Raw genomic sequence first — 12373 nt, 5'->3', positions numbered from 1 at the left:
GATCAACACATGCGTCACGCGCGCGCGCGCGCTCACGCACACACGAATCACATTCGCTGAACCGCCACATGTAATACCCAATGAAGAACGCATGCAATATTTAAAACATGTAGTTTGAAAATCGACTCCCTCGGCCAGGTTAAAAACTCCGAATAATGCTCACAGTCATGACGTTATCCACCCCACAATTAAAACAATCTTGTTATTTTCATAAAACCAGAGGTGGGGGGGGGCGGTCCAGAAAGTAAAAACCCTAACCGGGTCTTTACTCCAGCCATGTTCTAAACCGTCAGATTGCGCCGACTAGTTTCCCAAATCAGCGGGTCTAATACATGGACGGAGTAAAGACCCGGTTAGGGTTTTTACTTTCTGGACCGGGTTTTCCCACCGCTGCATGATAAAACCATGTGCTCACTAACTAACAGTCGGTTGGTAGTGACGCCTGGCAGCAGAGGCCTCCCCTCCAATCAGCTGGTGACTGACGGTTACGTTCAACCAGACACCGGCGAGGGCCGACGGCCCGCCATATTTACAGCGCAGCCAGAGAAACGACGGCAGAAAGGAAAGGAAAGCGGAAAAGCAGTTTGAAACGATACGGGGGGCGGGGGTTGACCGCTAATGTGGAGGGGTAAAAGGTCCGAATACGCCCGGCTGGGCGTCTCCGCGGCTTCCGGCCTTCCACGTCCCTGCTACGGCCCGTGTTAGCTTAGCCCTGGCAAGCTAGCCTGAACTCGTTTGGCGCGCTTTTGAATCGCGTCGGGCAAGGTTTCCCGGCCGAAACTTGCCGGCCCCTTTTCTACTACTCGAGTCAAACAAAACACGCGTTATGTGAAACTGTTCGTGATAAAATACAACGTCTTACCTTAGCGTGGCTTGTCCTGCCCGAGTCTACGCTCAAACGTGTCCGTTAATGCGGACAATACTTCTTCTACGCCTTTTTTTAATATGCGCCTAACTTGCGTTCGTTGTTGTCGCCACGGCCGCTGGCGGGTTTTTTTCCCGCGCGAGTTTCAGAAAACGAAGCGTAGAAGAAGAAGAAGAAGAACAGGAGCGTCGTTGGCGTTTGAAATTAAGATTTGTACAAGCCACACCAAGGTGAGATGTTATACTTTATTACAGTTATTTTTAAAAATATACGTTTTACACGGTTAACAGAAAAGGGTTTAATATTGGCCAATTTCGGTCAGGAAACCTTGCAAACGTAACGCAAAACGAGTTTTCCAGGACACAGGGCTGCTATTAGCCCTCACCACCCTCCTATTCTTATCCCCTAAATCCAGTGTTTCTCAACCGGGGGTCCGCGGACCCCTAGTGGTCCGTGGTGTAATTGCAAGTTAAAAGTTACTGCATAAAAATTCTGTTGTTACATATATCTGAAAATTATATCTAAGTTACAACTGAAAGCTCTTATTTTTGCCCCAAAGAGTGAATAAATGCTATAATGCAATTTAAAATGCAGTTTCTACTGTTTCTATCAAATTGTAACCCCCCTCCCCCAAGATCAGGTGGAGGGGTCCTCAGGGTAGATCAAAAATACGCAGGGGGTCCAGGACCCCAAAAAGGTTGAGAACCACTGCCCTAATCCTGCAATAATTTTTTTTTAAAAAAGGTCGCTATTATAGTCAGTAAGACAGCCTGCTTTCTCGCCCAAAGACAACATTTTAAAAAACAAAATGGTTCGTCTGGGTGAGTGTGAAAGTTGAACAGTGATCATAAAGCTTGCCAAGTAAACGTCTTTTATGGGTGACTGAAATCAACACTTGATCTGAAGTGTCACAGAATGGGCGTTGTCAGGATGCCTTTGGACAAGCTAATTGTCGTGCATGTTGTGTTCATGCACTAAGACTACAGTCAGATTGTCGTAAGCCATCTTTACAAACTTGACTTTGGTATTGAGGTTTGGTCTTGGCTGTTCCAGTGTGTACAAAACATCTCTCTCCGCTTTTTTTTTGCCAGTCCAACTGTAGCAATAACTTAAGGTTTTGGATCTTCGGACCCGACGTGACATGGCTCCGGCCAAGGATCTGCAGACTGTTATGAACAGAGGTGAAGTAATACAACATCCAACTAGCTTTTACATTCACCCAGAGCTATACTTGTAAAAACGGTAATAGAATACGACTGGGTTGGACAGTTTGCCTTCTCGTCTACATTTCTGGGACGTTTTTTGTTTCCAGGCAACAGTCTGTTGATCTCTTTTTGGACGAACGCCTCCCCAGTTTCTCATGACGCATTCCCTTCGAAGTATATCTCTGGGTTCATGTTTCAAAAAACACCAAAATGCCATTTACAATATTACACGTATTCCATGTTACAAATATCGCACACTCCATTTTGAATATCAGCCACTTTGTATGGTTCACAGTACAACGTTTGGCAGAGGCCTCTACATCGGTCCTGCTCTGCTTTGTATGTTGGTCCATTTGAGGGGGGAAAGTATAACCGTTTCAGGTCCAGTCTTAGTCTTAAAATGGGCTGTGGCTTTTTTGGAAAACATGCCCTGACCCATGAGGGGACACAACACAGCTTTTTGTTTTTTAGCCTCCAACACCAGCAGAGAGAAAAGAGATAGATCAGGAGAGAGAGAGAGGAAAAAGAGAGAGAAAGAGATAAGGAGTGAAAATGAGTGATCATCCGCTCTCCTCGCCTCCGGTCGCAGCATTTCTCCCACTCACTCCTCACACACTGACTCGCTCAGGTCGACGGCACCACCCCTGGTCAGACGCCTCATCTTGCTGAAGTCGTGGTCGGTCCTCAGGTAAGAGAGCGAGGGGCCGCCCTCGCTGTGGCTGGCCAGGTCCTGCGGCTGTGCCTGCGGCGGCAGAGCCCTCATCTCCCCGCCGCTGCGCCAGTACAGGGTGTATTGCTGAGGGTCGGACACGCCGAAGGTGGCGGCACACAGCTGTGCCAGGGCCTGGCTGGACTCTCCGGCTCTCCACTGCAAGGTCCGCACTGAGCTCCGCTCCCCGTCCTGGAACAGTATCCGAACACACCTCTGGAGAGAAAGAGACAGAAAGGCAAAGAGAGAGAGAGAGGGCTTAGCATGTATATGCCGACATCCAGTACATGGGCAAAAAAACAAAGCAAGGTCAAAAGGGGAGATGGGAGGGACTGTAAGAGCAGGAGAGAGAGAGTGAACGAGGCAGAGGACGCAGGAGGGGGAGCAAGAGATGTGTTAAGACTGACAAAGCAAAATGAGCGAGTTAAAATCCTGTTCATGACTTTCTAAATAAAAATACATGGTAAGGAATGGTACAAAAGCAGCTTCACCCTCATGTTCTGTTCAGTATTATCAGCAATGGAGGTGTTCACCAGTCACATTGACCCAGGCCACCTTGGATTTCATAGTAATACAATTTTAAAACTTTTAAAAAAATACACAACATATCTTCAGCTGGATTAACAATGTTAACAATATTCATGGGTAATAGTTGTGAATCAAAACGGGGTAATTTTGACTCAAACAGAACACAATGGTTAAACAAACACAAACTGAGATCAAGAAGCTTATTGATTTGATTCTAATCGATATAAACCATCATATCAGTGTTTTGTACCGTATGCAGCCTCAGTTACAAATATTGTCCCACATGAACACGTCCATATACAAGCTAATCGACCAGTCCATCACGATCGTACTGCATCGGTGTTCTGTCAAAAGTTTTTTGGTAATTACCAACACTGAGCTACAAAAACGTACTTCAGATGCGGAGGTGCAATAAAAACTCTGACTCATGCAGGTTGAAAGTGTGAAAAAAAAGAAAACAATTGAAATAATCATCAACGTGACTTTCACTTGTTCACTTACTGTTCAACACTCAACACTAACTGTACTGTAATAAAGCCATTATATAACACAACAACCACCTACCTTCATCCTGCTGCCTTCACACAAGAGACGCACACACACACACACACACTGCTGAACACATTTGATTAGCTAAATATCCAAACTTGAGGAGCCTTGAGCAACCTGTTTACTGACACACACACACACACACACACACGCTAATACACCCACGCCCCAACTGCCATCCTACATTCCCCATACAGCTACCACCCTCTATATATATGTATCCATCCAGGTACACACCTAGCAAAATAGTTACCATAAAATAAATAAATAAATAAAAATAAACAATTATCATCAACAGGTCACCGCATGGACACACATACACACACACACAGAAAACCCCCCGAAAGCATCAACTTACAGAATCACTGAGCTCCTCACTGTCCGTGTGCATATTGTGTTTGCCTGCTTCAGCGGGTAGATGCAGCTCAATAAATTTCATGTTATCTGACCGCCCACTTCTTCATAGCACTTGGCTCACTGATCCCCCGCCTGTGTCAGTGGAAAATCTGGCTGCCGGGTGAGTTAGATCGACTATTTGAAGCCAGCGGGAGGCACCACGTGACAACACAGAAAGGCTGCGGACAACAGGGCTACTGCATGGCACCCGGTGAAAACCATTATTCACGGCCAGAGGAATGACTGATAGGAGAGCGCTGAACAGGCCCCGTGTGTGTAGTAACAGCGGCTCGGTGTTTGGTGGCGTGTGCGTGTATTAGTGTGTGAGACATTTGAATCCTGTGTTCATTTTGATTTAACTTAGTGGCTGCAAATAAAGCCTTTAAAATGTTTGTGTATGTGTGTGTGTGTGTGTGCACAGTCGAGTCATAAATGTGTGACAGCCTGTTGAAATGCACGGTGAAAGCCAGTGCCCCTCACCCCGTCGGTGGATTACCTCTAAAAATGTCTAAAATCTAATCCTCTCCAATGAAATGCACGCAAAGTGGTGAGTGACATGCAGGTGTTTTGTCTGAAGTACTACCTGAAGTACTACTTCTGATGTTGCAGTTTGAGGACTACTGTTGCTGCAGAGGCAGCATATAGGAGTGGGAATAAAATTCCCTTCTAGCAGGCCAAATATAGACTGGAAAAGAAAATCAAAATTGCTAAGCGGGACTCCACTGCAAAGCTGGAAAACCGCTTTTCAGCCAACGTCTCGTCAATAGTTTGGAGGGGCCTGCAGGCCATCACAAACCACAAGAGAAAGAGAAGCCTCACCCCACAGACAACCCCCATCTTGCAGAGGCCCTGAATGGGTATTGCTGTAGGTTTGAAAGGCCATCGTTTAACCTGGATCATCTCATCACCCCCAAGAATCCACACCTACCAGCAGTCCAACCAAATTATCTCCAGCCTGCATACCCTGCCCCGCCCCCTAATCCTGCTCTGACACCTCGCTCATCAAACAACCAATCCAAGTCTCCCCCAGTTACCACCCCGCCCCCACTGCTCTGATGATCAGGAAACAAATGTCAGGAAGCTCTTTGAACGACAGGAAGTGAGGAAAGCCCCCAGGCCAAATGGAGTCTCCCCCACTTGCCTGAAGCACTGTGCTAATCAGCTAGCACCTATACTTAGAGGTTGTCAACCATTTGCTGGACCTCTGCATTGTCCCTGTATGTTTCAAGATGTCCACCATCATCTCTGTCACGAAAAAACCCAAGATAACAGGGCTTAATGACTATAAGCCTGTTGCCTGGACCACTGTAGTCATGAAGACCTTCAAGAGACTGCTACAATCGGATTTAAAAGCCACTACAGACGAACTACTGGATCCCTTGCAGTTTGCTTACAGAGCAAACCGATCTGTGGACAAAGCCATCAACATGGGTCTGCACTTCCTGCTGCACCATCTTGACTCTCCAGGGACACATGCCAGTGTCCTGTTTGTGGAATTTAGCACCACCTTCAACACAAGCATCCCGGAGCTTCTCTACTCCCAACTGTCCGTGTCTGAACCCATCTCTAGGTGGATTACCAGCTTCCTCACAGACAGGCCACAGAAGGTCAGTTTGGGAAAATTCACCAGCGGCTCCCTGTCCATCAGCACAGACTACCACAGGAGCACATGCTTTCTCCTCTCCTCTAATCCCTCTACACAAATCACTGCACCTCCTGTCATCCCTCTGTAAAGCTCCTGAAGTTCGCTGACAACACGACAGTTATCAGCCTCATCTGCAACGACAATGAGCCAGCATACATACAGGAGATTAAGCAGTTGACTTCATGGTGCAATGAAAATAACCTGGAGCTAAATGCCCTAAAGTCTAAAGACTAGAGATGATAGTGGACTTCAGGAACCCCCCCCCCAATCATCATCCAGGGTTCACCAGTCTCCATGACGGACTCCTTTAAGTTCCTGGTAACCACAATCTCCCGAGAACTGAAATGAGAGGACCACATCAACACTGTCACAAAAAAGGTACAGCAGAGGACGTTTTTCCTCAGGCAACTGAGGAAATCCAACCTGCCAATGAGGATGATGGTCCAGTTTTACATCGCTATCATCAAGTCCATCCTCTCCTCCTCAATAACTGTCCTGTATTTGTTGGCCAACGCCCAGGATAGGGCAAGACTGCAACAAGTCATCAGAGGAGATCAATGGCTATGACCTGTCTACCCTTCCAGACCTCTACACTTCCAGGTCAAGAAGAAGGGTAGAAAAAAATCATTAGCGACCCCCCCCACTCATCATATGCTCCAATAGCGCCCCTCTGGAAGGAGGTTCCACTGTGAAAAATCGAACTATCTGCCACAAGAATAGCTACTACTTCCACATGCAATAAAGCTCCTGAATGGTTAGTCACTTCTACACTTCCCCCCGCTGTGCCCCATCACTACCACACAACACTACCACCACCTGTTATCTACTCATTTGTTACTTTTCCAACATAGCGCAATATTCAACAGTGAATTACAACAGTGAATTACTTTCAGTGCAATAACATAGTCAGTGACGCACATTAAGTGCATATAGTAAGTGTTAGTCAATAGATAATAAGGCCATTATAAGTCATAACTTTTGCATTTTGTGGACTGTCATAATTCTTCAATAACTTTTAATCACACGAGTCCTTGGACGCTACGTGAAAAGTTTTATGCAGATTGCACTTACAACCTAAAATGAGTGTGAAAAAGTAGGTTTTGCATTTTTCCCCAAGTGCTACCTAGTGGCTGAACATGTGTTTATGATGCTGTTATTAACACTGATATAGTCCTATTAACAAAGCAGAGATGGAAACGGATGAGCCGCTGTTGAGACCCCTAACAGGAGCAGCCACAAGTTGTGGTAGTAAATAGTCTTATTAACACATAATAATGTTAATAAGCATTTTATAAGGACCTATAAGGGCCTTAGTACCTATTAACTAACACTATATGTACTTAAAGTGTCACCATATATTCTGTATTGTTTCTGATCTCATCTTTTTTCTATCATCTATTTGTTTTCTAAGTCGCTTATATACTATTTCATCTACTGTTTTTATTGCCTTATATTGTGTTTTATTATGTCTTCAACAAATACACAAGCAACCACTAAGCTAAGTTCTATGTATGTGCAAACATATTCTTGGCCAATAAAAGGATTCTGATTCTCCTCCATATAACCAACACATACACCGACACATCATCTTAGCTTCCTCCTTTAGAAGTCAGTTTAAAAGCAATTAGGTTTGTTAGGCATTAAAAAAGACAGGTACATGGCAAATGGACTGCATTTATGTCGCACTTTTCTAGTCTACCAACCACTCAAAGTGCTTTACAGTGTGTGCCTCACATTCACACATTCACACACTGGTGGCGGAGGCTGCCATGCAAGGCGCCAACCTCATCAGGAGCAGTTAGGGGGTTGAGTGTCTTGCTCAAGGACACTTCAACATGCTCTCTGCAGGGGCCAGGGCTCGAATCAGCAACCTTCTGATTACTAGACGACCCGCTCTACCTCCTGTACACGTAGCAAGGTACACAAACACAAACCTATATGAACAGAATGCAAACAAAGTGCACCTTTTGGGATTAAAACAGGAGTTCATCATTGGATCGAAACGTTTTGTCTTTATTTTGTGGTATAGTTGTGTTTTCCTGGAGATCACTACACCTTGGATTGGCTGAATCAAGCCTAAATGTGAGGCAGTGGTTCAGAATAACTCCAGGAAGTTGTTGGAGCCTCCTTATAGAAACAGCAGACATGTTAATATGAACCAGCAGAACACAACTGGCGGAAATATCTGTGAAATAATGGAGGACACTACATCAACATCCGGGACAATTATTTTAAAAATGGGAAGCCCACACTCCTCATTTTTTTCTTCATTACATCTTCTTTATCCTGTTCCATTTCTTCCTCCTCCTGGCATTAGGAACAGAATGAAATAAAATGAAGACACCATCGAGGAAAAAGAAAAATCACACACGTCAGTGTGTGTCACCTCTCTGGACAACTGACCCTGCTGTGTTTCGATGGCCACACACATCTTGCAACTGTAGGTCTCTTGAGCAATTGTTGGCATGGCACTCCCCCTTGGGAAGAACGAAGTTTTATCTCATCTTTTCTAATCTTTGCAGTTCTGATGTCTGAACAATTTTTGCCGGCTTTGTAAGGCGAACACCTGTGTTAAGGGCACACTGTCGGTGAAAGACTATCGGCCTTGGGAGTTGCGGTTGGCTTTTGCGGTTGGCTTGCATCACCAGCAACAAAACTAAAAGCGACACATCTTGGATGGGCCGCCTTCTCTGAACGCTGTAAATGCAGTGCGTAACCAGACGTTAACTCGTGACGTGAAAACCTGGCTCGCAAGCCTCGTGTTTTAACACATTTTGAGGAAAAACTTAATCATGGCTGCCCCCAGTGGTGACGTCATATCATGGTGGCGGGGTACCCCCATCCTCTCTTACCTGACTCTGCTGGTTCTCCTTGTGTCTCTGGGCCTCTCTGCTCCTCCTGTGGCTCCACTCCTTAAGCGCGTCCCGGGTCTCCGGGATCAAAGCGCCTGTGACGGGCTGCTCTTCGTCCAGGCTCTGGATCAGACACAGGCTGGCGTACACGCTGGTCAGGTAGTACCCACCTGGAGAAAAGAAAAAGACTCACAAGTCTTCAAATGAGACAGACTCACAAGGAAACAGAGCACCTTGGGATTGTAAGATGGAGGACAGTTGTCACTCTGCTTCAGGACATGGCTCCTGTATTGACTGATCAGGCATCTGCTCTTGTGTGTTGTTGGTCATTGATGTGGCCAAATATCCTGAGTGAAAATGGTACTCACTGACATTGAAATCTACCCCAACAAGATAAATCTTGTTTTTAATAACTGTTTTGCCATGTTAAGATTGACGCTTTCTATTTAAGATCCAGTCCAACTATTTTAATTCAGTCAGGCAAGTTTTACTGTTTAATATGAATGTTAGGAGTCATTTTTCATCTTTAGAAGCACCATGTGATTTGTTATAACTGTGTTAGCACCCCCGCTCTGAACACAGGATGACTTCACAAGACTACTGATAGCTAGCTAGCTGGCTAACTAGCGTGATGTTGCTAGGCAACTATTCAAAGACAGACCAGCTAACAGTCTGATGATGACGATTCATTGACTGTCAAATCAAATCAGAGTATTAGATGATGTCATTTACTACCCGAAGCTGATTGGTTTTCTGAAACGGTTTATGTCGACAACCAGTAGCAGGGTTTCTCAAGGGGTGTTAGATTTTCACAAGAATGCCAGGTTCTGGCTTTATTTGGTAACCTTACATTAACAAACCTTCTGTTAAAAATGTACAGTGAGTTTGGAAAATTTGATTTTCACTGGACAGGATCTTTAATCTCAGTGTTAAAGGGACAGTATTGTGGAAAACCAAATTTGTCTAGTCTTGGGATGGATTCTGCTGCTGCTGGCATTTTCTTGTTTGCACGATACATAAATAACATCTCTGTTTCACCTGCTTTTTGGTGATGAAATCTGAACAAGTCAGTCGGAGCCAGTCAGCCACTCAACAGTCCCTTGGATTGATGGCACACCGGGAACAGTCAACCAGATTTTGCACGAGGCTGCCTATGCCAAGAGCAAGGTAGCCTCTTGTTGATTATTCTTATTCTTATTAATTTTATTATTATCATATAACAAGAGGGATGCCAAACAGCTGCTCACTGATTACTGAGGGCCTGTGGTTGAAAGTAAAGGGTAAACAGTAGGCGACATCAGCCAGTCATCCGAGGAGACTTTCCTTTGGACATCATCTGTAGCTGTAATTTCCAGCAGTTTTGTACTGTATGTTTATGAAGCCCCAATTGTTGATTCCTTCCATAGACGTAGTAAGTGTTGTGTAAGTGCAAGTGTGGGCGGTGAAGTAGATGTAGCAGAATGATATTAAGTGTTAACTTGTACCCTCTCCACAGAGCCAAGAGGGCTCCAGCAGCTCCATCATGTACTCCACCTCCACCAGGAGGTGAGGCCTGTTGCACTCCACAACCATGTAAGACAAGGAGGGCAGGAAGTCCTCCCAGCTCACTTCCTGACCTGGAAAGAAGACAAAAGGAAGATACATTGCATATATTCTCTTCATTCCTTGATGTAAATTCCTTTTTTTCTTCTTCTTTACAGAGAACTAACACTGAATTCAATATTATGGGGAAATGTAAACGCTAATCATCTGGTGGTTTATCCAGTCTTTGAAAACTGTAAGTACTTTGGTGCAAATCCCCCCCCCCCTTTTCTCCCCAATTGTAGCTGGCCAATCACCCCACTCTTCCGAGCCGTCCTGGTCGCTGCTCCACCCCCTCTGCCAATCCGGGGAGGGCTGCAGACTACCACATGCCTCCTCGCCAGCCGCTTCTGTTCACCTGACAGTGAGGCGTTTCGCCAGGGGGACGTAGCACGTGGGATGATCACACTATTCTCCACAGTTCCCCCTCCCCCCTGATTAGGTGCCCTGAATGACCAGAGGAGGCACTAGTGCAGCGACCAGGACACATACCCACATCCGATTTCCCACCCGCAGACATGGCCAGCTGGGTCTCTAGGGACGCCCGACCAAGCCGGAGGTAACACGGGGATTCGAACTGGCGATCCCTGTATTGGTAGGCAACAGAATAGACCGCCACGCCACCCGGACGCCCCTGGTGCAAATCTTTTTGACAGAGAAATCAACTGTCTCTTTGCCAAGAGAGCTGTTCTCCATTGCCTACATGTACCAGAATGCATTGTGTGAGAGTTCCTCAATGGAGGAGATCAGAAAACAAACATCTCAGCCAATCGGCCTTATAGATCTTCTGTCATCCACTGACGTCAATGATTATGAAAGTAAGCCAGTCTGTTACGGCAGGGTATGGCGATACAGACAACACTGGCGGGTATTGTGTACATTATAGAGGTGCCACCACTACAGTTAACACATGGAAATAATGTTGAAAATTGGTGAAATTTCCCTTTAATCCAACCTAACATACTGAAGATGTTTTTTTTTAGATGTAAAGCGCCTCATGAACTTTGGCTCCTAACTCACCCACTCACAAACTGAGGTTCAGTCACATGGAGAGCTGTACCATCTGTGTATATCTGGAGATGCAAGTAAAGTTCTCTCATCACCTTTAACCTGCTCAAACAAATCAAGCTTCCGATAAACATTTGTAAGTGTTTCTGATGTGTCACCTTCGTTTTTCTGGGTTTTTGGTTACATAACAAGCTAACTGTAGCTCCGTGGAACTGCTGCGCAAGTATCTATTTTACAATGTCAGTGCTGTGTTAGGCACCCAGTCAGGAGATGATGTAAGTAATATGTCATGTTAGCGACTCAGCTGAAAATGTGCAGTCAATACTAGACCTACTTCCAATTCATCATCATCATCATCAGTTCCGTAACCTATGGAGGTTGTAGGAGCACAGCTGATGCCTCGACAATTGGTTGAGTCATCATTGTGTTCCAGTAAGGGGAGTACCTTGTGGTCCCTATCTCCTCTCCAGTATGGATGGCCGTTGGTTCACAGAGGAACTCATCCGCCCTTTGACAGGTTTTGTTGTTAGTCCTGCTGGGTGTCCACACACCCTCCTCACAACAACCCAAAGGTTGAAGTGGGGGTGCCAGTTTAGTCGCCGATGACCCGGCGGTTGCAGTTTAACATCGTACCCAGGACTACTTCCAATTACAAAAAAAAAATAAGATGCCGTATCGTTATGTTCACAGTCACAACAGTCACACAACAGTTGTGCGTCACATTTATGATGCCACTATTTTGGCTAAATTTTAATATTTTTAGATGTGCTCAAACTTTATTGGAGGGGTTGAAACCCTAATCCCGACCCTACCCAGATGTTACAGCTGAACATGAGCCTAAATATCAGTGTGTGAATGAGGGAGTGAGTTAGAGGGCAGGGATATGAACTAAACAATCAGGAATCAGGAGCAATGTATTGTCGTTTCTTTCATGCACTTACGTACACAAATGAAACAAAATTCAGTTTCTCCCAGCCCACAGCAGTGCGACACAGAAGAAAAAATTCATCCCAAATTTCCCAAAAATGACACCAC

General features: G+C 45.4%; 1 protein-coding gene across 1 annotated transcript in view; it reads right to left on the bottom strand.

Annotated features, from left to right (window-relative positions):
* LOC130130775 (equilibrative nucleoside transporter 2-like) overlaps window positions 1-12373 on the bottom strand; it is a 331770-nt gene that overhangs the window by 284388 nt on the left and 35009 nt on the right. The gene's annotated exons all lie outside the window — the stretch shown is intronic.

This window comes from Lampris incognitus, chromosome 20 (assembly GCF_029633865.1).
Source record: "Lampris incognitus isolate fLamInc1 chromosome 20, fLamInc1.hap2, whole genome shotgun sequence".
Classification (NCBI taxonomy): domain Eukaryota; kingdom Metazoa; phylum Chordata; class Actinopteri; order Lampriformes; family Lampridae; genus Lampris; species Lampris incognitus.
Note: the sequence above shows the minus strand (reverse complement) of the source record. Positions and strands in the feature narration are given on the sequence as shown.